General features: G+C 45.4%; 1 long non-coding RNA gene across 1 annotated transcript in view; it reads right to left on the bottom strand.

Moving 5' to 3' along the window:
* LOC134987251 (uncharacterized) overlaps positions 1-23,963 on the bottom strand; it is a 29,246-nt gene extending 5,283 nt beyond the window's left edge. The window contains exons 1-2 of the long non-coding RNA XR_010192953.1: positions 23,791-23,963; positions 20,532-20,592 (exon numbers count right to left, since the gene is read on the bottom strand). This is a non-coding gene — a long non-coding RNA (uncharacterized LOC134987251). The remainder of the gene's footprint in view (positions 1-20,531; positions 20,593-23,790) is intronic.
* Between the last annotated feature and the right edge of the window lie 1,612 nt (positions 23,964-25,575).

Here is a 25,575-nt window from a genome sequence, read left to right on the forward strand (position 1 = left end):
GGATGAATTATTGTTGTTATAACTTGCCCGAGCCGAACAGAAAGAACCTTAGCTAATATTTTAGTGTCAGTAGAAATTAATGAAATTGGTCTATATGAGTCCAAAAGCTCAGGGTCCTTACCCACTTTTGGAAGAACAACTATGACCGCTTCTAACATAGAATCTGGGATAGCATTACCCTCATAACATGCGTTAAACATCTGTAACAATCTCGGGGCAAACTATTCCACATGTTTCTTGTAAATTTCAATTGGAATTCCATCTAACCCGGGTGCTTTACCACCGGGAAAAGACTTAATGGCTACAGTAGTTCAATTTCCGCTAGTGTTAAAGGGGCATCCAACATATCACCTTCTATCCCTGACAGTGTTGGAAGTCCTATCCCAGAGATATATCTTGATAATTCTGTCCGACTACATTTTATTTTAGTGCAGGTTGAGTATCCCTTATCCAAAATGCTTGGTACCAGAAGTATTTTGTATATCGGATTTTTCCAGATTTTGGAATTATTGCATACCATAATGAGATATCATGGCAATGGGACCTAAGTCTAAGCACAGAATGCATGTATGTTACATATACACCTTATACACACAGCCTGAAGGTCATTTTAGCCAATATTTTTACTAACTTTGTGCATTAAACAAAGTGTGTGTACATTCCCACAATTCATTTATGTTTCATATACACCTTATACGCACATCCTGAAGGTCATTTAATACAATATTTTTAATAACTTTGTGTATTCAACAAAGTTTGTGTACATTGAGCCATCAGAAAACAGAAGTTTCACAATCTCATTCTCACTCAAAAAAATCTGTATTTCGGAATATTCTGTATTTCGGAATATTTGGATATGGGATACTCAACCTGTATTATACACATCTCCAAAGAGACTTCCAATTTATCTTTTAAATAGGCCAATTCCAGAGCATTACATTTCATTTCTAATTCAATGGCCCTTTTCCTATATGCCATTTTCAATTTGACAATTCCTTTTATCAAAGATCCATGTATAAAGGCCTTAAATGCATCCCATCCAACTATCATGGGGGCAAAGCTTATATTTTCACTTAGGAACTCAGTCCATGTCTGTTCTAATTCAGACCCAGTCCCTAGCTGAATTAACCATGTCGGATGACATTTCCAGTATGACTGACCCCTTTCTTTTTCTAAAGCCAATTGCAACAGGATTGGGGAATGGTCAGATATACCTCTTGATTTATATTCTACGATGGCTACATTAGGCAACCAACTCCTAGATACAAATACCATGTCAATTCTAGAAAAAGTGTGATAAGAGTGAGAAAAGCATGAATACTATTTCACCCCAGGATTTTTCTCACGCCATGGATCAACCCACCCCAAGTCTGTCACAAATGTTTCAAAACCTTTGTTACCTTGTTTAGTGTGCACAACTGATTTCCACCATCTATCCAATTTGGAGTCAAGTACATTATTGAAATCACCCAGACAGACCACCGGGGAGTCCGGAGAAGAGGCCGCAAATTCAGCTGCCCATTTTAAGACCTTATATGAGAACGGTGGAGGGATATAAATTGCCAATAGATATATTTGAATCAACTGTATAATGTACTTTAAAAACACATATCTACCTCCAGGATCTATCTTGACCACCTTACATACAAATGGAATAGTTTTTTTAATAAGGACAAACACTCCCCTCGAGGACAAGGTATAGGGAGCATGATGTATCTGCAACATATTATTTTACTTGCTGGAGAACTAGTGAGTGCTTTCATTTATAATTTATTCCTCTAACATTCCATGTTACCAATTTAACCATCTAAGTAGCAATCTCATAATAACCAGATGACTTTACTGTTGCCAACCATCAGAAGCCATATTAGTCAAGCTTCCTTTTATATCCCCTAGGCACCTGCATGACGCGTCGCTATATAGAATACACTTAAACATTAAAATACAACCAAACAATAACAATACGAAATCCACCCTCCCCTCCCTGTATACCATCCCAACAGTGGCATACCTAAATCCCCTCTAACAACACTCAGCTACAACATCGATAGCCCTCTTACATGCACTGGGGCAATAAGTACAAATAACCACCAAAACATGATGGGCTCTCCGATTACCTTATACTATTTATAAATGCTATATGACACCTTCTGCAACTCCAGACAGTTATAATAAAAAATAAAAAAATGTAACCACACAACTATACCAGCATATATATGTGTATCTACACTATTTAAACACATAAGACCACAAAGTCATCAATTTATAGCCATCTGAACCTGGCGCTCGCTTATCCAGCCAAGATGTAGCAACCATTCGGTGTCAAAAAACCCCAAAGATTTTCCATCTGCCACGACTCTTAACTTAGATGGAAAAAGCATGGAATATTGGAGATTTAATTCACGAAGCCTCTTTTTTATTGATGTATATTTAGCTCTTTCCTTTTGCACCTCAATTGCGAAGTCCAGAAAAAAAAGAGACTTTCACCCCAATATTTTCCAATGGGCTTTGGTGACGGCCAAACGCAGCACAGAGTCCCGATCTTGATAATTCAAAAATTTTATAATAACTGTGCGTGGCGGAGCCACTGGGGGTGATGGTCGCAATGGAATTCGATAGGCTCGTTCCACTGCAAACTGCCCAGAGAAAGAGTCACTTCCAAACTTGTCACACAGCCACAGAATATGTGTCGATATGCCGGCAGTCGGGATCTTGTGAAAACAGATGTCATCACTATCAATATGCATATGCACCCAGGACCGTCTTAACAGTAGTGTAGGCCCCGGGGCACAGCAGTGCACTGGGGCCCCTACCAATCCTCCAGCGGTAGGGGTGGGAGGTGCTATCAGTGGCAGCTTTGCTGTTCTGCGGATGGTAGGGGGTGTTCTATCTGCCACTCAGCATGTAGGACTTGGAGCAGTAATTTCTGATAATTACTCCTTTACTGGACAGATGGGGCAGGAGGCATAACACTACACTGTAGAAGGGGGCATTGGGCTGAATGAAGGGTCCCTGGTACATGACTTCCAGGGAGGTAGGTGGTGATTAATCTGCAGGGGAGGGGTGGATAGTGGAGTGGGCTTAATAGTCATCATTTTCTAATGGGAGGGCCGCTTGCTTGACTGCAGATATCTCCAGTTCATGGAAATAGAATTCTTTGCTTTGAATGGGATACATAAAGAGTCCCACCTTTCAGGAAGTACTGGGGACTTGGGGATCAGAGTTCAGGAGCCAGAGCAATCCACCGACGAATATATAAAGCTGCATACCAGGCGTGTGGAGCTGGAGCAGGGACTAGCTGCTGGAAGACTGATATCTCTGGTACTGGGGACAAGAGACAAGCTGCTAATGTCCACCAAAACGGGAGAGTCACAGATTTTAGAGTGTATCCCCAGAAAAGTCAGACAGACCCCAAGATATCTGGCTGGGAAGAGCAATAAACAGGCTCAGATGGGGACCACTGCTTTGAAGTTGGATTTCTCTGGTTCCCCAGGGACGATTTTCAAAAATCTGAGACCCCTGGAAAGAGGGGACCCTCAGCTATCAGTCTAGGGCCCTTATACTCCTGGGGCCCTTGGGCAAGTGCCCATTGAGCCCATATGTAAAGACGGCCCTGTTTGTACCAGTGCTATTCCTAGTGCAAGAATTGGTCCAAAATCAGATGGATATCTTATCCATGTATATTAAGCTCAGCCTAGATCACAGTTCTTCCTGCATGTCAACAACACACTTAACCTATGTGCGAAATCCCCATTGCTCATAATTGCATACGATAGGCCAAGGAGCAGCATAGTAATAGAAACTCAGTATTTGCACAACATAGTAAATTCAACTCTCAATCAGTCCCTATACTGTAAGTGTTTAATAATTTTGTATGTTTAGGATTTACAAATATATACAAATATGATATAGTATACGGATTACATATGATATCCCGGCGCTTTCGATGCCGGCTGTCAATATACCGACCGCGGGTATCCCGGAGATTGAAATCCTGACAGTGACAAATAAAATAAGCTAGCCCTGATCCCTAAATCCCCTAACCCTAACTCAACTTTCTGTAGCCTGACCCTAAACCCCACCCCCGCAGCCTAATCGTAACACTCCACCCGCAGCCTAAACCTAACCTTCCCATGTGGCTTGCCTCTATAGAGTCCCAGCAGTACTTTATTCAGGATCCAGGCGTCTGGGGTACTGGCACCAGCATTTGAATCCATGTTGGGATCCCGGCATCAGTATTCTGAATAGTGATGGTATTCAGGCGTCGGTATTCCGATAGCTGGGATTCGCAACGCCAGGATCCTGACCGCATCCCTAATATACACCATGCATGTATAATATGTCATTTTATCTGCAGTGTGGTTCTGTTTTAACATTTAAATATTCTATTCACATTTTTCTGTTATTCTTTGACATTTTGCATATGCATGAAGTGTTTATCATAATGTAATCATGTATTGAGAACTTAATTGCACTTCCTCTATGTGGCTATTTATTCTCCTCTAGTTGTCTAGTAAGAACACAGTCTTCCCTATTGTCTGTAGAAGGATTCCTTCTTAAATGTGTCACAGGGTGTATACAGGCTGTTAACCCTTTCACACTGTATGTGCCTGGTGCACTACATACTTGTGTCTGTGTGCTGGTAGATCTATTTCAAAGTGTTTAAAGTAGAGATGTGCGCTGACCCCCGTGTTTTGGTTTTGGTGTTGGATCTGTATCTCCCTTGTGTTTTGGATCTGTATTTGGGTTTGCTAAAACAGCCCTTGTGTGTTTTGGTTTTGAATCTGTAGTTTTGTCCAAAATTCATAAAAACAGCTAAATTCACAGAATTTGGAGGAGTTTTTGTTCCTACAGTATTATTAACCTCAATAACATTCATTTCCAGTCATTTCCAGTTAATTTTCATATTGCTCACATTATTGTTTTCATCCATTTTAGGCCAAAGGCGGCAGCGAGCCGGCTGGTTAGTGAGCGACACAGCAGCGGCATAAACACGCAGCAGTTTATAGCACATCTACTGTATGAAACATTGCCAAACAGCAGTACAAAAATTAAAAGTGTTACAAGATGGAGTTGTCTTTGGACCCTTCCTCCCTCCCACCCTCATGTTGGATATTAAAAATGCACAGTTTAACAAACCAAGCACTTCAGTGACAGGGGCTGACACTTTTGTGGCTAAATTACTTGCTTTGTTTGGGGCCCCACAAAACAATTTTTTGGAAGGACTACCTCCAATCACTAATAATGAGGTTCATGATGAGGGTGTTAATAACATTATAATCTTATACAATAAATTTCATGAACTGGCCACAAATTACGTAACATGAAGGAGTTGCCTAACTGGCTAACGTCCATACCTCTACTAACTTTGGCCTCACAAATGGAGCAGGTGCCTTCACAAACTTTGTCAGGATTTGGGTAAAATTAATCCCACACCCAAGAGGTGGCTTTTTTGGTCTTACGCCCAGGCATCACAGTGGCTTTCTTTTTATCACGGGCAAGAAATGCAACCACTGGTGGCTGATTTACACAAACAATATCATCATTAACATCATCAGTGTCAGATAGTAGTACACACATATCCACCTCATCCTGTTCCACTTCCACACACGAATCCTCAATTTCTATTATGCCCTCATCATTACCATCTTTACTTGTACTGCTCCCCACATGTGCAGTTCATTCAGAAATGGTGGAAGGAAGGGAAAATGGCTCTCTATGAGAACAGTGTAAGAAATGTCAGACTCACACATAACTGGCGTGGACACCCCTAAACATTCCTCAGGAATGTGTGACAGTTCTGAACGCATAGTTTGTTCTACTGTTCTACTGCCTTAGTGGTTTTTATTTTTTTTACACATTTTGTAGACTCTGGGTGAAAAGTTCTTGCATTGTCATGAGATGCAGAAGATGCCTTACTGACAGTTGCAGAAACCACCACTTAAGGGCCAACACCTAAGTGTCAGAGACCGGGGGCTTATATCCATTGTCAGGTTCCAGGGCTTGGCAATTCGGTTGCTGGCAGTGCTGCGGCAGCGAGGAACTGGTCGCGGCTGAGGTGTGGCACAGCGGGTCTGGCAGTAGTGACTGGTGCAGGTTCGGGAGTACCGGAGATGGGAGACTGGGCAGATGAGAGAGCACGCCCTTATGTGTCCGCTGTGCTGGAGGCAACCATGTTTGAGACCAAACTTCTCTGTAGTCAATGGTTGGGCTCTGTGGTTTGATTCACCTAGGCGGCTACCTCTTTTAAAAGGAGTCAGCCCTGACTCTAACACTGCCAGTGCTTAAAGTTACTGCCAAGAGCAGAAGTTCTCGCTCTGTGCACCCTCAGGAAATTCCTGTGGTTGTTTCTCATGCCCCAGGGGTCTGCTCTGCTCTCCAAGTCTTCCCTGTAACCTGCCGATGTACTCTTGCTGGTCGTCTTTCCAGTTCCGCTGACTGCAGCTGACCACCCTCTGAGCAGCGACCTTGAGTACCCTGTGACCATAGAGGGTCTCCCGAGCCTGCAGCAGTGCTCTTCAGCCACGTCATCCAAGCATTCATTATTCAGTATTCTTCAGTGTTCTTCAGCCACATTTGCCAAGCATTCATTCGTCAGTCTTCAAGTATTCATTCTTCAGTGTTCTTCAGCCATGTCTGCCTAGTATTCATTCTTCAGAATTATTCAGTGTTCTTCAGCCATGTTTGCTAAGCATTTATTTTTCAGTCTTAATTCTTCAGTGTTCTCCAGCCACGTCTGCCAAGCATTCATTCTTCAGTATTCTTCTGTCTTTTTCATCCATGTTTGCCAAGCATTCACTCTTCAGTATTCATCAGTGTTCTTCAGCCACATAAAATAGGTATTCATTCTTCAGTCCTCAAGTCTTCATACCTCAGTGATCCTCAGCCTCTTTCACTAGATATTGTTAGGATTACTAGGTTTCTCTGTGTGTGCATACCTGAAATGAGGTCAGCTGAAGCCAGGTGAAAATTAAAACAAGGTTTATTGTAGAAAAGAACCAGTAAAATATCAGCATACAGAAACTGGATCCTTGATTAACATGGAACAGAACACAATATTCCCAGATAATTGTAATGGCTTGTTATAGAAACAGGGAGGATGATTATGCTTGAATATAGGTATAGTCCAGGTTAATTACAGAGGTGAAATAAACATGAAGAAATCCGGGTTTAAACCAAGCAGGGGGAAAATAACATACCAAAACGTAGTAATCAGGCAGGGGTGGAAACAGACTGCAAATAATAATACAGGAATGCAGATGTTGATCCAGCAGGGTTAGAAGTCTTGTAGCAAGGCATGTGTAACGGCAAACTGCAGGAAATGTCTCCAAGATGTAGGTATGGCAGAAGCAGGACAGGATAACTGGAGAGAGCCTAGTCACACTCCAGACGGAACCACAATGATCTGCACATGAATGCTGGTGAACTGGAGCTAATTAGCAGCACAAGGTGTTGGCCACAGCTGCTCACAATCAGGTAATCAGCCTGCAGGGACAGAGTGTGCAACTGCCATTCAGACCTAAGGCATCAAGTGAGACCCCTAGAGGCAGGAATGAGACAATGCAAGGCAACACAAACACACAGACATTCCTAACATTATCCCCCCCTTAAACAGGCGGATTCCAGACGCCTAAAAGTTCACCTTCTCTTCTTTTTTCCTCTCCTCTTTTTGGGTTGCCTAGACCTATTTGAAGGTGTCACAAAGACACTACTCGGCAGTACAGGTCCATCAATTATAAGTCTAGGATCCTCCAGAAGCTCGCTCTCAGAATCAGAGCCACAACCCAACGGCAGTAGTGACCCCTTATTTTCTTGGATCGTATCAAGAGCGGATGGTAAATTTGAAGAAACCAAACTTGCCGAGCAATCTGCGTGAACACCTAAAGATACGTGCCCACATCTCAAAAACTGAGGGTGCTGCCCACACTGCAAAGGCAGGTTCTCAGACGGGCACACTTTAACAGATTCATCCAGGAGAGCGAGGACAGTTGGTGGACTGAATCTTTCGGACACTGCCTTGAGGAAAGCGGGCAAATCTTGTAAAACTGGATCTTCCGCATCTATAAGACCATTTACCCACTTCAAGGCCCTCCCTCTGAACCTCATACATACGTTAGCAATGATATCAATAGGGGAAAAGTCATCAAAACTCAGATAATACTTGAAGAGAGCTAAACACTGAGAGATATCTCCATCAAAGTAAGGCACTTCCTCAACGACTCGGCTTTCCAAATTAGATGTTACATCAGGGAGGATAGACAACCGTGGCCTCCCAGACAAGATGGACTCTTCTTGCACCTTAGACAGGGAAGTCTCAGATGGCACCGGCTGGGCAGACACTTCGGGCAAATCTTGGATCTCGGGCATGGCAGGCACCTCTATCTGGTGCTGGACAGGCGGAGCCCCCTCCTGGGGCTGGACAGGCAGAGCCCCCTCCTGGGGCTGGACAGGCAGAGCCCCCTCCTGGGGCTGGACAGGCAGAGCCCCCTCCTGGGGCTGGACAGGCAGAGCCCCCTCCTGGGGCTGGACAGGCCTTGGCACGACCTCTGGCAAGGCGGACACCTCTCGGACCTCTGGCAAGGCGGACACCTCTCGGACCTCTGGCAAGGCGGACACCTCTCGGACCTCTGGCAAGGCGGACACCTCTCGGACCTCTGGCAAGGCGGACACCTCTTGGACCCCTGGCAAGGCAGACACCTCATGAACCTCTGGCATGGCAGACTTGGATGACTGAGTGACCCTGAAAGACAAAATAACATTTGGACTGACCATTGACACGGCCGTCCTAATTTGCCCAATAGACGGAAAAACAGCATCCTCATGCCATGAGGCAAGGGCAGACAGGTCCTCATGCCGTGAGGCAAGGGCAACAGAGACCTCATGCCATGAGGCAAGGGCAACACAGACCTCATGCCGTGAGGCAAGGGCAACAGAGACCTCATGCCGTGAGGCAAGGGCAACAGAGACCTCATGCCGTGAGGGAAGGGCAACAGAGACCTCATGCCGTGAGGCAAGGGCAACAGAGACCTCATGCCATGAGGCAAGGGCAGCAGAGACCTCATGCCGTGAGGCAAGGGCAGCAGGGACCTCATGCCGTGAGGCAAGGGCAGCAGGGACCTCATGCCGTGAGGCAAGGGCAGCAGGGACCTCATGCCGTGAGGCAAGGGCAGCAGGGACCTCATGCCGTGAGGCAAGGGCAGCAGGGACCTCATGCCGTGAGGCAAGGGCAGCAGGGACCTCATGCCCGAAGGCAAGGGCAGCAGGGACCTCATGCCCGAAGGCAAGGGCAGCAGGGACCTCATGCCCGAAGGCAAGGGCAGCAGGGACCTCATGCCCGAAGGCAAGGGCAGCAGGGACCTCATGCCCGAAGGCAAGGGCAGCAGAGTCCTCATGCCCAAAGGCAAGGGCAGCAGAGTCCTCATGCCCAAAGGCAAGGGCAGCAGAGTCCTCATGCCCAAAGGCAAGGGCAGCAGGGACCTCATGCCGTGAGGCAAGGGCAGCAGGGACCTCATGCCCGAAAGCAAGGGCAGCAGGGACCACATGCCCGAAGGCAAGGGCAGCAGGGACCTCATGCCCGAAGGCAAGGGCAGCAGGGACCTCATGCCCGAAGGCAAGGGCAGCAGGGACCTCATGCCCGAAGGCAAGGGCAGCAGGGACCTCATGCCCGAAGGCAAGGGCAGCAGGGACCTCATGCCTGAAGGCAAGGGCAGCAGGGACCTCATGCCCGAAGGCAAGGGCAGCAGAGTCCTCATGCCCAAAGGCAAGGGCAGCAGAGTCCTCATGCCCAAAGGCAAGGGCAGCAGAGTCCTCATGCCCAAAGGCAAGGGCAGCAGAGTCCTCATGCCCAAAGCCAAGGGCAGTAGAGTCCTCATGCCCTCCTGGGGTCGCTGGGCCGGACACCCCTCCTGGGGTCGCTGGGCCGGACACCCCTCCTGGGGTCGCTGGGCCGGTCACCCCTCCTGGGGTCGCTGGGCCGGACACCCCTCCTGGGGTCGCTGGGCCGGACACCCCTCCTGGGGTCGCTGGGCCGGACACCCCTCCTGGGGTCGCTTGGCCGGACACCTCTCCTGGGGTCGCTTGGCCGGACACCTCTCCTGGGGTCGCTTGGCCGGACACCCCTCCTGGGGTCGCTTGGCCGGACACCCCTCCTTTTGAAATTTGAGCACCACAGTGGCATAACGGAGCAGAATTAGGCACTATGGCAGAATGAGGAAAGCTCTTTTTAGGTTTGCGAGCAGGAGATAATTGAATAAAATGTCCAGACCTGCCGCAATAAAAACAAAGTTTTTTGTCCCTTCTGTGTCTTTTTTCTTCCTCAGAGAGGCTGGGTCGTGGAGAGCTCCAGAACTTGCCTTTGCTTGGGATTGGAAAACAGCGGCCAGAATTGAGAGCACCAGACTCATATTTTTCCCTTTTCCCCTGCGTCTCCTTAAAGGGAACTGGTAATCTTATTGAATATTCAGGCAGAGCAGACAATATCTCTGAAGACAGGGTTTGAATATTCTCCAGTTTCTCTCTGAAATCCAGTAGCAATGTAGAACCCACGAACGGCATAAACTCGAGAGGCAGGGAATTTTTTTTCAATTAAGCCATTTTATGAAATTCAGCTATACCTCAAACTCCTGCACACGTTTATTTGGGCAGATCATTCTGTTAGGATTACTAGGTTTCTCTGTGTGTGCATACCTGAAATGAGGTCAGCTGAAGCCAGGTGAAAATTAAAACAAGGTTTATTGTAGAAAAGAACCAGTAAAATATCAGCATACAGAAACTGGATCCTTGATTAACATGGAACAGAACACAATATTCCCAGATAATTGTAATGGCTTGTTATAGAAACAGGGAGGATGATTATGCTTAAATATAAGTATAGTCCAGGTTAATTACAGAGGTGAAATAAACATGAAGAAATCCGGGTTTAAACCAAGCAGGGGGAAAATAACATACCAAAACGTAGTAATCAGGCAGGGGTGGAAACAGACTGCAAATAATAATACAGGAATGCAGATGTTGATCCAGCAGGGTTAGAAGTCTTGTAGCAAGGCATGTGTAACGGCAAACTGCAGGAAATGTCTCCAAGATGTAGGTATGGCAGAAGCAGGACAGGATAACTGGAGAGAGCCTAGTCACACTCCAGACGGAACCACAATGATCTGCACATGAATGCTGGTGAGCTGGAGCTAAATAGCAGCACAAGGTGTTGGCCACAGCTGCTCACAATCAGGTAATCAACCTGCAGGGACAGAGTGTGCAACTGCCATTCAGACCTAAGGCAGCAAGTGAGACCCCTAGAGGCAGGAATGAGACAATGCAAGGCAACACAAACACACAGACATTCCTAACAGATATATCTTCTTCAGTCCAATAGTCTTTGTTCTTCTATTGGCCTCTCCTTGAGTGCAAGATATAATATATGAGAAGGAATTACATTCAACCTTCCCAATTCCTTCCCACTGTGGCCTCCACTAAATCAGTGAACGCCCAGTTGTCAGAACTTCACCATCAGCCTATTGTGACATTGAGTCTTTCCACTTTCATGTTTCTCTGCAGCCAACTGTTCTTTTGATGTTTTTTCTTTTCCACTGTAAAATTAAATTGCTTCTTTAATTTTACATGCCCTGACTTAAGCCCTCTATGCCCTTGGGCATCGGCCTTAGTAGATGACATTGACGGACTTGTATCATCATGACTGGTGGCAGCACCTGCAGCACTATTATGTGCTTCCTGCTCTCCTCTCCATTAATGCTCCATATCTATCCACAAATGCAAAAAAAGTACCACCTACAGTGTCACACAGGGGGTAATTCAGAGTTGATCTCAGCAGCAAATTTGTTAGCAGTTGGGCAAAACCATGGAGGTCATTCCGAGTTGTTCGCTCGCAAGGCGATTTTAGCAGAGTTGCTCACGCTAAGCCGCCGCCTACTGGGAGTGAATCTTAGCATCTTAAAATTGCGAACGATGTATTCGCAATACTGCGATTACACACCCCGTAGCAGTTTCTGAGTAGCTTCAGACTTACTCGGCATCTGCGATCAGTTCAGTGCTTGTCGTTCCTGGTTTGACGTCACAAACACACCCAGCGTTCGCCCAGACACTCCTCCGTTTCTCCTGCCACTCCTGCGTTTTTTCCGGAAACGGTAGCGTTTTTTCCCACACGCCCATAAAACGGCCTGTTTCCGCCCAGTAACACCCATTTCCTGTCAATCACATTATGATCGCCAGAACGATTAAAAATCCGTGAGTAAAATTACTAAGTGCATAGCAAATTTACTTGGCGCAGTCGCAGTGCGAACATTGCGCATGCGCATTAAGCGGAAAATCGCTGCGATGCGAAGATTTTTACCGAGCGAACAACTCGGAATGAGGGCCCATGTGCACTGCAGAGGGTGCAGATATAACGTGCAGAGAGAGTTGGATTTGGGTGTGGTGTGTTCAAACTGAAATCTATGTTGCAGTGTAAAACTAAAGCAGCCAGTATTAACCCTGCACAGAAACAAAATAACCCACCCAAATCTAACTCTCTCTGCACATGTTATATCTGCCACACCTGCAGTGCACATGGGGGGTAATTCCAAGTTGATCGCAGCAGGACATTTTTTAGCAGTTGGGCAAAACCATGTGCACTGCAGGGGGGGCAGATATAACATGTGCAGAGAGAGTTAGATTTGGGTGTGGTGTGTTCAATCTGCAATCTAAATTGCAGTGTAAAATAAAGCAGCCAGTATTTACCCTGCACAGAAACAAAATAACCCACCCAAATCTAACTCTCTCTGCACATGTTATATCTGCCTCCCCTGCAGTGCACATGGTTTTGCCCAACTGCTAACAAAAATCCTGCTGCGATCAACTCAGAATTACCCCCATGGTTTTGCCCAACTGCTAACAAATTTGCCGCTGCGATCAATTCTGAATTACCCCCACAGTACGTGTATGAGTCAGAAATAATAATCTAACGCTGCAGTTTACTTTCAGCAACAGTGTCAAACAATATGTGTATGAGTCAGAAATAATAATACTGCGGTTTACTTTTACCTACAGTGTCACACAATAAGTGTATGAGTCAGAAATAGTAATTGAACAATGCGTTTTAATTTAATCAACAGCGTCGCACAATATGTGTATGAGATTATACACTGCGGTCTGACTGGCAGTGTCACAGAAAAATAAATAATAGTATAGTACACTGGGGTTTAGCATAAAAAATAATTAAATAACTATATATATATATATATATGTATTTAGCTTTTATTTTGTTTAAACTAGTGTACAACAAAGCACGGATAACCTACAGTTTCACAATACGTGTATGATTAAACACTGCGGTCTGACATCAGAGAGAGTATGATGTTTTGCCTTGTTTTGAGATTCTAGTAAGGCGGAAAAACTGAGCCGGACTCGGCTCTTGGCTCGGATCGCAATGTTCAGGTGGTTCCGGTTCTCGGAGAACCTGACCCGCTCATCTCTAGTTTAAAGTATGTCCCAGCATTACAGGGGAGCACTGTATACACAGTATTCTTGGAGGCAGTTCAACTAGCATTGTCCTGTATTTCTAATAGATATGGCCAAATTCATTCCAATAGCCCATTCATGTCAATGGTGTTGTGCGCTACATGAAGAAAGTCGATTGAAATGAATAGGTAGGGTATTGAAATAAAGGACTCACAGACAAGAATCAAGCTGTACAGCTTTCCCCCACATGAGTTTACAGTCAATTAATCTTTATTCATGTGTGATAAAAGGTGAGAGTCAACAAGACTTTCCTTTCCCACCTGCCAACCACATTGCAAACTGCTGTAATACTTTATGCTTTCACTATGCTTAATATACACAGATTTATAGTGGTGATGAGCAAGATTGCTGCAGAATGGTCCATATAAGCAAGACAGTGAGTGCAAATTCCAATGCTCTTGTGCAGACAATCTTCAGTGCAAATAAAGTATCAGTTTACAGCGCTGACTAGGAATGTACCACATGCATTTGGTACCCAAGAAGTGCCCCAGCAATTTTCAGTATAGGGATGGCGGTATATGGAGTGTGCATAAGGGGTGGATAGGGCTCACAGGGAAGATTTCCAGTGGGCCAATGTGCAAGGAGGAAGGGGGGTTTGGCTTTGTTTGTTGACATGTGAAGGGTGGTGCTGTCGCTATGGTTAGACGGTAGGCCACTTCTACAGATTTTTCCTGGGCCACTTTTTGTTCCCAATCCACCCCTGGTGGGCAGGATATGTTTTGCAGCCATTCCCAATAGAGATTCCAGTTAACAATGAGAAATCAGGGCCGTAACTAGGTGTGTGCCGATGGTGCCTTGCCCACAGCGCAAGTGCAGTGAAGGCGCACCATCTGGCAGCACACCCCTACCTACGGCTGTTTTGGTCAGTGATGGAGTAGTGAAATTTCCGCTGTCTGCCGGTGCCTGCCTCTGTAAACGACGGGGAGCACGCCATTTGGTGTTACCCTTTGTGCGGTAATTCTGGCTGTGAGCTCCGCCGCCACCTCTGAAGTGGAGAGGGAGCGCTCCTTCAGCCACCTGGTCCCGTATAGGAGCCGCCGCTGCCTCTATTGATGCCGCCAGGGAGACCCGCCGCCGCCACCTCTGAAGTGGAGAGAGAGCGCTCCTTCAGCCGCCTGATCCCGTAAAGGAGCTGCCGCTGCCTCTACTATGACACCCGCCGCAGCCTGAGCACTGGAGAGGGGACTGTGAGCGCCAGTAAATGAGTGTCTGCGCCTGGTAGTCCTGGATGCCGCATCGCCCTATCAGGTGACTTGAGACACACACACACACTCTCACTCACTCTCACTCTCTGTTGCTGTAATATGTAACAAAGCGTGACTCTGCTGCTATAATGTGTAAAACGGGACTCTACTGCTGTAATTTGTAAAACGGGACTCTGCTGCTGTAATGTGTAAAATGGTACTCTACGTGCTGTACTGTGTAAAATACCTGCCTAATGTGTAAAAGTGGACTCTACCTGCCGTACTGTGTAAAAGGGAGCTATGTGGACACGCCCCTTCCCCATAAAGCTACACTCCTATATTTTGGCGCACGCATTGGTCCAGTTTTATATTTGGGGGGGGGGCGCCGATGCTGTTTTTTTGCACACAGCGCTAAAATGTCTAGATACGGCACTGTGAGAAATACATGGGTATTTCCCCATGCAGTACAGTATGTTTGACTGTTACAAAGGAATATTCAATTAACAGCTAATTACCGGGCTGGACCATTTCAATTAGTGGGAATTACCCTGTGCATGAATTCCGGATTAGGGACTTTATCTTGCCGCTTCATGAGTTGCAAGGTAAAGTCCTTGAGAAAACGCACCATCAGGGGTTCATGCATAGGGAAAACCCATTGATTCATCAGTTTATGCGGAATCAGTGGGTTTCTCTGTGGTAATTCCTGATTTTGGGCTAGGGTAAAAGGGTATTTAATTAAATAGTCTTTTCCCGCGGTAAACCCCATGCCTAATTGAATATGCCCGATAGTGTTTTCTGTCCCAATCTGTCTTACCTGAAACTTGTATCTACTCTAGCAAAGATTTTCCCATTCATTTCAATATCCCATTCATTTGAATGGGGTTCTAAACAACTCTGGCAACCCACTGAAATTAATGGGTTAGTGAAATGAATATGAAAGTTCCATGTTGCTTGCAGCATGTTCATAATATATCAAAATATGTTGTCCACATGCTGTACACCTCATGTGGGACCTTATTTAGAAATGGACACAGATCACTGCATACGCTACCAGATCTACGTCCATCTCCCCACATGCTGGGGTCCGCCCAGCATGTCTAGTGCCACCTCACGGTGCAGCCGCAAGAATTAAGGTTGACCCCTGGCAGTGCAGCCTGGCTGCGCTGTCAGGTGGTCCGCCACCATTTTTTAAATAAGAGCGGCTGCGTGTGACATCACGCAGCAACGCCGAAAATGCTTCCAGCCCACCCCCTGTTCGGCCCACCATGCCACCCCAACGATTCGTCGCCATTCAGTGAAAGCCCACCTCTGTCAATCATATTGCGACCGCATCCTTGCGGAAAGCGGCCGCAATGTGTAAGATCGCACACTGTGGCCAGGGCGTGTGTGCAGATCACGCAAATGCAGCCGCTGCGTACAGACACGCAGCTGCGTTCGGATCTGAATAACCCCCCATGAAGCATTGTATACTGCACGCAAATAACGCATCTATAAGCGTTTTTACATGCAGTTTGTACTTGCATGTCTATGTTATCACTATGCCATGTAGTTGCCAGTCTTAAGGCCGCACGTATAGTATTCTGCTAGAAACAGACATATTTTTCAGGAAAAGTTTTTAAAATTTTATTCATTCCTACAGTGCACCAGTGTGGTTATGACAAGATTTGACAGTATTATGTGCCTTATGTTTGTTATCTGATATACAGCAGTTATTGAAATGTATTACTTTTTTATCTTATGCTTTTATGTTGTGTTTAGATGTGTGTGGTACTGTGGGACGTTTCTTCCTCTTTTCATTTATGCTGATTTTACAGCTGAAAAACGACAGACTCACAATGTGACATCTTGTCATTTCAGAAGCGGAGAGTGGAAGTTGGATGTATACAGTATGCGCTTAGGTAGTATTGCCTTGGCCTCAATAGCAATCACATTCTTATATTCGCAAAGGAACGCTTTAAAATTCAGACCAGCTAACCACATTTTGTAATATCAGCTAGTCCAAACATCTGTCATGAAAAGAAGATGTGCTTTCATGTCTTGTATGCTGAATTTACTATTCCACATCAATGTCATAACCCTTTATAGTTTTCATTAAAGAAAACTGCTGTGGGAAAAGCTTTCTTTACACTTCAGGGTAAATACAACTAATTCAGCCCAAGCGGTCATTTGGGAATGGTGTGAATTTTTAAGCAATATTTACATAGAAGATATACCTCAGGTATGTATAGAAAATATGAACAATAGTAAATAAAACAGCCTTGGGGAAATAGCCAGGCTGGATTCTAAATGAGTTTTGATGAGTATGGAGCCTATGAATGCACTACGAACCAATAACATCAGGGAGCCATAAGGCATTATGGGTAATGACTAGGGAATATAAGAATGCAGTATGGAAGTGTTATGAAATTGGAGGTGCTGTCAGAAAATACACAGTCAGGAAATCTGACAGTGTCCTCAGCACTCCCATAAAACGGAGGCGACACAATTCCATAACTGACCGCGATCAGAAGCAACCTGTCAATCGAGTTGGGACTTATGGGGCTCTACGCCATACAACCCAGGACCCATTCTGCCATGCACAGAACAGGTCCTACACATGCGCAATAAACAATACATTGCATCAGAGATGTTCATAAACTGTTGGTTTGCATAATCTCTGAATTAGCCCCTTATGTGTTTATTGATGTCATTTATTTACATTACCTATATGGGACTTTTACACAAGTAATTGTTCTGCTGCTGGAATTGAAAATCATTAAACCACCTAATGGCTGAGGCCGTACCTCACCTCATAACAGCAAAACATTAAAACAACTTATACTATAAAATAACGACACAGAGACTTGAATTTTGGCAGAACGCTGCTAGCTATTTATTTAATGAATCTAATAACTAGAAAACCTGCAATCAAATGGAGATTAATTAAGAGAGTTTAATAAAGAGAGTATGGGGGTTGGTATCGGGAGACTGGCATTTGGGATCCTGGTGGTCATCATACCAACCCAGGGATCCCAGGCGCTAGAATACCGGCGGGGGGTGAGAACAACGGAGCCCCTTGCGGGCTTGCTGCGCTCCCCACGCACCAGGCACGGTGGCTCGCTGTGCTCACCACAGGTTCTATTGCCACTCTATGGGTGTCGTGGACACCCACAAGCGGGAATAGTCCCTGTTAGTCGACATGCCGACTGTCGGGCATGTGACCGGTGGGATCACGACTGCCGGTCACATGACTACATCCCGAGTATGGGAGCCAGAAAAAAAACCGACGGCAGTCCCCGAGCTAATGAAACTAAACCAATAAGTAAAATCAATCCAAATACCAGCCAAACATAGGTATCCACTCTGACCTTCTACCTTGACCAGGGGCGTTTTAAGAGAGGTGGAGGCCTGTGTGCAGCCTTCTGCATCAGGGGCCCCCTCCTCTCTGACCGATGCATAGGTTTTAATACTTACCTCTACGGAGTCCCCCGGCGGTGCCATCCTTCTCCACAGTGGCAATACAGTCTGAACACAGACTCTATTGCGCATACGCAAACGTCCGGGAACACGGCATATGTGCAAAACTCCGGAAAAATGGCTGCCATGCCATCTTTCTGGAGTTTTCAGCAGGCGCAATAGAGTTTGTTCCCCTTAGTGTTCAGACTCTATTGCGCTGCCAAGAAGGGATGGCTCCGATGGGGGCTCCAGAGAGGTAAGTATTAAACAAATGGGTGCAGTGTGTGTGGCGTGGGCCCCCTGGACCCGTGTGACCCGCACACACTGCACCCATTATAGATACCCTCCCTGTAGTGTGATGACGCTGCCCCCTGAAGGGTGGTCCAGCTGATATAACAGTCAATGAAGGTAAGTGCACCTAAACAGCACCAAACCGACTAAAACTGCAACTACTAACTCAAGCACAGTGATCCTGCCATTCTTTTCCGCCAAACTAATAGCTAACGAAAAATAGCTACTAATGACCATAAACCAAGACACAAATGAAAATAAGCTAGAAAAGAGGTGGGAGGGTGGGAAGGCAAAAGGAAAGAGGCAGTCTAAAAACCAGTCCCAGCAAGAACAATCCACTGACACCACCCCCTAGCCTTCCTATTGGTACACAACCTGTCATGCCATAGTGATCCGCCCCCAGCCAATGAGGTTTAACTCTCTCCATTCCAAATATTGTCATTACATTCTCCGTAAGACTGCACTTATTTGTGTTAATTTCACAGAGACACTGATTGAAATACATTAATAATCTACAGCTACAAAACACTATCCCATCCCAAAATAAGTCTAAATGCACTTCAAACTAATTTCCTATAATGTACCCATACAGGGTAAATAGCACAATCCCTTTGTGTTGTGCACCTATGCCCCCTTTCCCTCTACTTTCAACAAGCATATTAGAGGCTAAAAGGCCATTTTGGCAGAGGAGCCTTTCTGTGCCTCGTGCACATAAAGATGACAAAGTCATGTGATTGATTACCCAGAGTCAGAAAACCATTCTGCAAAATATCTCTTCATTCTTACTGCCTCAGGAAAACTTATAAGGAGCTTATAAAATGCTCAAAATATACTGTAATGGTTATTAGAGATTAGAAAATGAATCTGTAAACTGTTAATTCCGACTTCCTATAGTGTGAGTGGTCTCTGCAAGTTCAATGACTAGCTCAGCAAAATGTGATAATTCTGTATAACCAATTTATAGGCTCATAGTGATCTGCATAACATTATTGTGAAGGAAAATGCATGTAATGCAGCCGCAGAAGTGGCCGCTTTGTGTGGGACTCCACTATCTTAGTAAACAATAGAGACTACAGAGCCTGGTGAATATAATTAATTTCCCTAATGTTAATGACACACTGATGTCTCCAAAATAGGTCAGAAATGTATGAAGTTGAGATGTGTCCTCATATACCAGCGATTCAGGGGGAATGGGCACACTGTACCTACAGCCTAAAAGATATAAGGGTTTCCATAACCCTTAGAATGGTGCAGCCATAAGACACGCGTCTATGACACAGAGCTGTAACTAGACATAATGGCGTAAATCTAATAGGGTCTGAGTTCTTTTTTAGGACTTGCATATGTAATAGGGTGCGGGAACATGCAAACTCGCATGTTTCTGCCTATACCAAAACTTGCAATGTTCAAACTCGCATTCAAATGCTTTCTTATGGAAATCATACAATTTGCCCAAGGTAATAGGGTGCAAGATGTAAGGAAAAATAGTTACAAATAAAATGATGTTGGGTGCCTCCCCCCTCCCCACCAAGCATAACCAGCCCCAAGTCCCAGTTCTTAAAATTCAGAGAAAAAAAATGTGTGTGAGGTTCCCCTGAATTTTAAGAATCAGCACCGGGCTCTTGCACCGGTCCTGGTTCTAAAAATATGAGGGAACAAAAATGAGTAGGGTCTCTTGCATTTTTAAAATTAGCACTGGGCTCCACTGGCAGGGAGGCAATGCCACAGCCAGGGGACACACTTGACAGGGTCAACAAATCAGCCCAGGCTGGGTTTCCCTGGGGTAGTAGGGAGTGGACCTCCCCAATAAAGGGATCCCAGCCCTCCAGGGCATGCAAGGCCAGAGCTGAAGCCCGGGGCTATCCCCAAAACCGTTTTGCGCTGGGTGACGGGTTGATAGAAATTCAGTTGTAAAAGTTAGAACTAATATTGTTTTTTACAGGAGCACTACAGTACTGGTACTTGGAGAACCACAAGTTCCAGCATGGACATTGAAGGGCCCGCTGATACTTATAATCCCTCTGTAAAATAAATATTTTAAAAAAAACAGGGCTCACACACAGTACAAATTATAAGTTTAATAAACACCTTTGCATACTCACACATACTTACCTGTACTCCCTGCAGCCATTCACGTCCTCTTCTACATTTCTCCATGTAGAATCCACAGTAGCTGTAAAAAAAAAAAAATTACGCGAATCGCGTCAATGTCCTGCTCACTTTTGCCATCTACAGGTTAGCAGTAGCAAGGGGGTTCCGGGTTGGTGTAATCAGGTTGGTGTAAGCTATATACAGATGGGTATCCCCAGCGCAAGTTAGGTCAAATAAATGATTGATAACGCTATATGTATAATGAATATATTGTTTATTTATAAGGGAGGAATATAATGCAAAATTAATATTCTAAAAACTATATATTTCTAAAATTGGTACCTTACTACAGTTCAAAAAAATTCTCAATTGAAAATGTGCAAAGAATGGTTTCTGGCCTATTACCGGTAAACAGAGAAGACAAACTACATAGAACGTACAAACATAAAACATACAGTGTCCCAAACCAGTGTTGGAACTGAAAAAAACAGTCCTGGTGAGAATAAAATATATTAAAAAATATTGCACAATATGCTGAAGTGCTGGTTATGAATGCGTAGATTCGCAACTTATTCCCTCTGTTCAGGAAAATAGCTGTTTGAAAGAATATAGGCAGGTGGCTGCAATGCTTGATTCCGTTCACATAGGCAAGTGGAAGTCAGCTGGTATAATGGTATGAAACCGTCTGTACGTCAGGTCATTTCCCAACCAGTGATATCTTATGCAGTCAGAAAAAATGTACCAAAGTTGACAAAATACCTTGAATAAATTCACGCACCAAGTCCATATGTACGGTCCAGTGGTGTCCTGTGTTCCCACAACGGGTGAGTCCGGAGTCCGCCGGCGGATACCTGTCCACGCCGTCCTCAGCGCTGATCGGCAGTGTGCAGGATCGATTCAATCTGTGATCTGATCACAGATTGAATCGATCCTGCACTCTGTCAATCTGTGCATAGTTACGTTCAGCCTTGGATAATGCTAGAGATGCAAAAGCTATTGGACGTTCCTGTCCATCTGGCATAGTATGTGATATGACAGCTCCAATACCGTAAGATTAGGCATCACAGGCCACTCTAACAGGAAGCGAGGGGTCATACTGGGTTAACACCGTGTCTGATGTTATCAAGTCCTTTGCCTTTGTGAAAGCATGATCACCTTCTGTAGACCATAGCCATTTCTGACTCTGCTGGAGCAACTGATGTAATGGATGCAGAACTGTGGCTTAGTTAGGCAAGAATCTGTGGTAATATTTAATGAACCCTAAGAAGGAGCGAAGCTGGGACACGTCTTTTGGCGGGGGAGCCTTTTACACAGCTTCCACTTTTTCTTGACATTTGTGTAGTCCATTTGCATCAATCATGTGCCCACAGTATGTGACAGAGGCCATGAAGAACTCACACTTGTCTCTTTTGACTCTGAGCCCATATTGTTCAAGCTGCTGCAACACCATTTTAAGATTTTGGAGGTGTTCTGCATCAGACGAACCTGTCACAATAATGTCTTCCAGATAGCACTGGGTACGAGGAACCCCTTGTAACACTTGGTCCATGGCTCGTTGCCAAAGGGCAGGGACAGAAGCAATGCCAAATATCAACCGATTGTACCTGTAAAGTCCTTTGTGTGTGTTAATGGTGAGGAACACTTTTGAATCGTCCTCTTTCTCCATTTGTAGATACGCATCAGCTATGTCAATCTTGCTAAACTTCTGTCCTCCAGCCAGATTTGCAAAGATATCTTCAATTTTTGGTAATGGGTAGTGATATATTTGCAATACTGGATTTATGGTGACCTTGAAATCCCTGCACAGCCCTACTGTGCCATTTTGTTTTACAGTTGGAACTACTGGAGTTGTCCAAGGGCTCCAATCCACCTAAGATATGATTTTCTCACTTTACAGCCAGTCTAACTCCTGCTCCACCTTCTGTCTGATAGCCTACGGTACTGGCCGCACTTTATGGAACCTGCGAACTGCTACATCTTTGCGCACTAGCTTCCCTTTTTGTGTTGCAAAGTCCCAATGCCTTGTTGACAAACAGCTGTAGCTTGGTTAAGCACTGTTTTCAGGGACAAAGGCAGGGTGTGTGTGATGACTGACCAGTCCAATTGAATTTTTCGCAACCATTCCCAACCCCACAATCTTGGGCCACCTTTTTGAATGATGTACAGTATAAGTCCAGAGTCTCCTGCTGGCCATTATACTGCACAAGTACGGGCAACAGCATGGACTAATTTTCTCCCCAGTATATACGTTTTAGGCAGCACCAAAGTTTTGTTTAATTTAACATTTTTAAAATGGCGTTTGTACTCTTGCTGTGACATTACAGAGACTGCTGATCCTGTGTCCAGTTCCATTTTAATTGGGTGGCCATTGATTTGTGGAGTAACCCAAATTGCTTGCCTGTCACCCCGTTTCACTGCAAACACTTCCAAACTGCCCAGATCATTGCCACTATCTGAGTCCACCTCATGGTCTTTCAAAACATATGTATTACTTAATCTACTGTAATTCTTTCTCCCACCAGTGGCCTCAGCCTGATATGCCTACGACCGGCAAACACATTTAATATGCCCCTTTTTGTTACATTTCCTACACAGTTCATGTTTGAACCTACAGTCCATGGATGAATGTGTATCTGCGCCACAGCGGTAGCATACTTCTAATGGGGGACCATGTGCATGCAAGGGCATTTATGTTGTTGTCGTTAACATTTTTGGAACTTGTGATGCAGACTTGCCAGCTATTTGGAGCTCTATCGCATCCTTAGCTGCAGTTTCCATTGAAAGTGCCACTTGTACTGCATGTGTAAACGTGAGGTCTGTCTCTGTTAGTAAACGTTTTTGCACACTCTCGCTTAAAATCCCACACACCAGACGGTCTCTCAGGGCATCATTCAGGCCATCCCCAAACTGACAGTGCTCAGACAGGCTTTTTAATTCTGCCACATATGCAGCCACTGATTCCCCCTTCTCTTGATTCCTTTTATGAAATCTGAACCATTCTGCTATCAGGAGAGGCATAGGGGACAGGTGTTCTTGTAAAATCTTAACAATATCTGCATAAGACTTAGTAGCAGGTTTCACGGGGGACATTAAATTGCGGAGCAGACCATAGGCTTTTCCGCCCATCGCACTTAATAGTACTGGTACTTGTTTGTCTACAGCAGTGTTATTTGCCAGAAAATACTGTTCCAGCCTTTCAGTATAGAGGAGCCAGTCATCTTTTTCAATGTCAAAGTCACTTAAGGTGCCTATATGTAGAGCCATGGCAGTGGGTCCCTACCAGTACTTGCAGCTGAACAGAGTGCACGGTGAGTCCTTCACAAACACTGCCACTTCTTTCTGTTCTCGCAGGTGTGGCCTGTGTTCAGAAGCCACTCGTCGCCAATTGTTGTGTCCGTATAAGTGCTCATTGACACAAACAAACATGGAGACCAGGAGCTGATATCAGCATGCTGCTTCAACTTTACTTAACTGCAAACGTACATAAAGCAACACACTTTTGCAGCAAGCTGCACAATAGCACCGAACAACAAACAGTGGTGAAACATGGTACTGCAAGTATAACACAGAATGCACAGCAATGTGAATCTGACAAATCCAGATTCCAATATCTAACATAACCCTTTCTGCTTCTATCTGTACACTTTTCTGTCTCTTTGTGCCTCTCTGTACTCCTCTGTGCCTCACTCTGCCTCTATCTGTACCCCCTACCGCCTCTGTGCCCCATTCTGCTTTTCTGTACCACATTCTGGCTCTCTGTTCCCCATTCTGGATTTCTATTCCCCATTCTGCTTCTCTGTACCATATGCTGTTCCCTATTCTGGCTTTCTGTGCCCCATTCTGCCTCTATCTGTGCCCCCTATTGCCTCTGTGCCCCATTCTGCTTCTCTGTACCGTGCCCCATTTTACTTCTCTGTACGACATTTTGGCTTTCTGTTCCCCATTCTGCCTCATTCTATTCCCCCTACTACCTCTATGACCCATTATGCTTCTTTGTACCATATTCTAGCTCTCTGTTCCCCATTCTGGCTTTCTGCGCCCCACTCTGCCTCTAAATGTACCCCTAACTGCCTCTCTGTGTCTCTAATTTTACCCCCTTTCTGCCATTTTCCCTTTCTATGCTATCCATTATTAATTTAGTTCTCTCCTAGCCACTGTGTCACCTTTACCCTTGTGTTCTCTCCCAACCACTGTCACGCCCTACCCATGTTCTCTCTCAGGCACTGTCACCCCTGATCCCCTGTGTTCACTTCCAGGCACAGGTTCACCCCCAACCCCTGTCGCTTCCAGGCACTGTGTGACTCTCCAAACCCCTGTCACTTCCAAGCACTGTGTAACTCTCCAAACCCATGTCACTTCCAGGCACTGTGTGACTCTCCAAACCCCTGTCACTTCCAGGCACTGTGTGACTCTCCAAACCCCTGTCACTTCCAGGCACTGTGTGACTCTCCAAACCCCTGTCACTTCCAGGCACTGTGTGACTCTCCAAACCCCTGTCACTTCCAGGCACAGTGTCACCCCCAACCCCTGTTGCTTCCAGGCACAGTGTCACCCCCAACCCTTGTCACTTTCAGGCAATGTGTCACCCCCAGGAATGGACTGGGGTCCAAATTCAACCCTGACAAGCAAGCGTTCAAAGGAAAGGGGGCATGCACACTAGCAACGGGGGCATGCCATGAGTCAAGGGGCGTGGACTCGTGGCAGCACGCCCCCATTTCCATGGACGTGAGTCAGGGCGTGGACTCGCAGCATGCCTCCATTCCCATGGAGACGGGCAGAGGGGCGGGGGAGAGTCTACAACAGAGAGCCGGGAAGGCTGCGCTGCGATTGCAGTGCATTACCCAAATTGATAACCTATGCCCTTTTACCCAATAGCTGTTCCTGTAAGAGAATAGATTTAAGCCTTATTCACCAATATTAACATATCACACCACCATCAGTGTGAATCTGTGCCCTCCAACATGCCCCATTCCATTAGCTACAAAGGCCTAAATGTATTAAGCCTTATAAAGTGATAAAGTGGAGTTGAATAAAGAGTGATAGATGAACAGCCAATCAGCTTCCT

This window comes from Pseudophryne corroboree, chromosome 2, assembly GCF_028390025.1.
Source record: "Pseudophryne corroboree isolate aPseCor3 chromosome 2, aPseCor3.hap2, whole genome shotgun sequence".
Taxonomy (NCBI): domain Eukaryota; kingdom Metazoa; phylum Chordata; class Amphibia; order Anura; family Myobatrachidae; genus Pseudophryne; species Pseudophryne corroboree.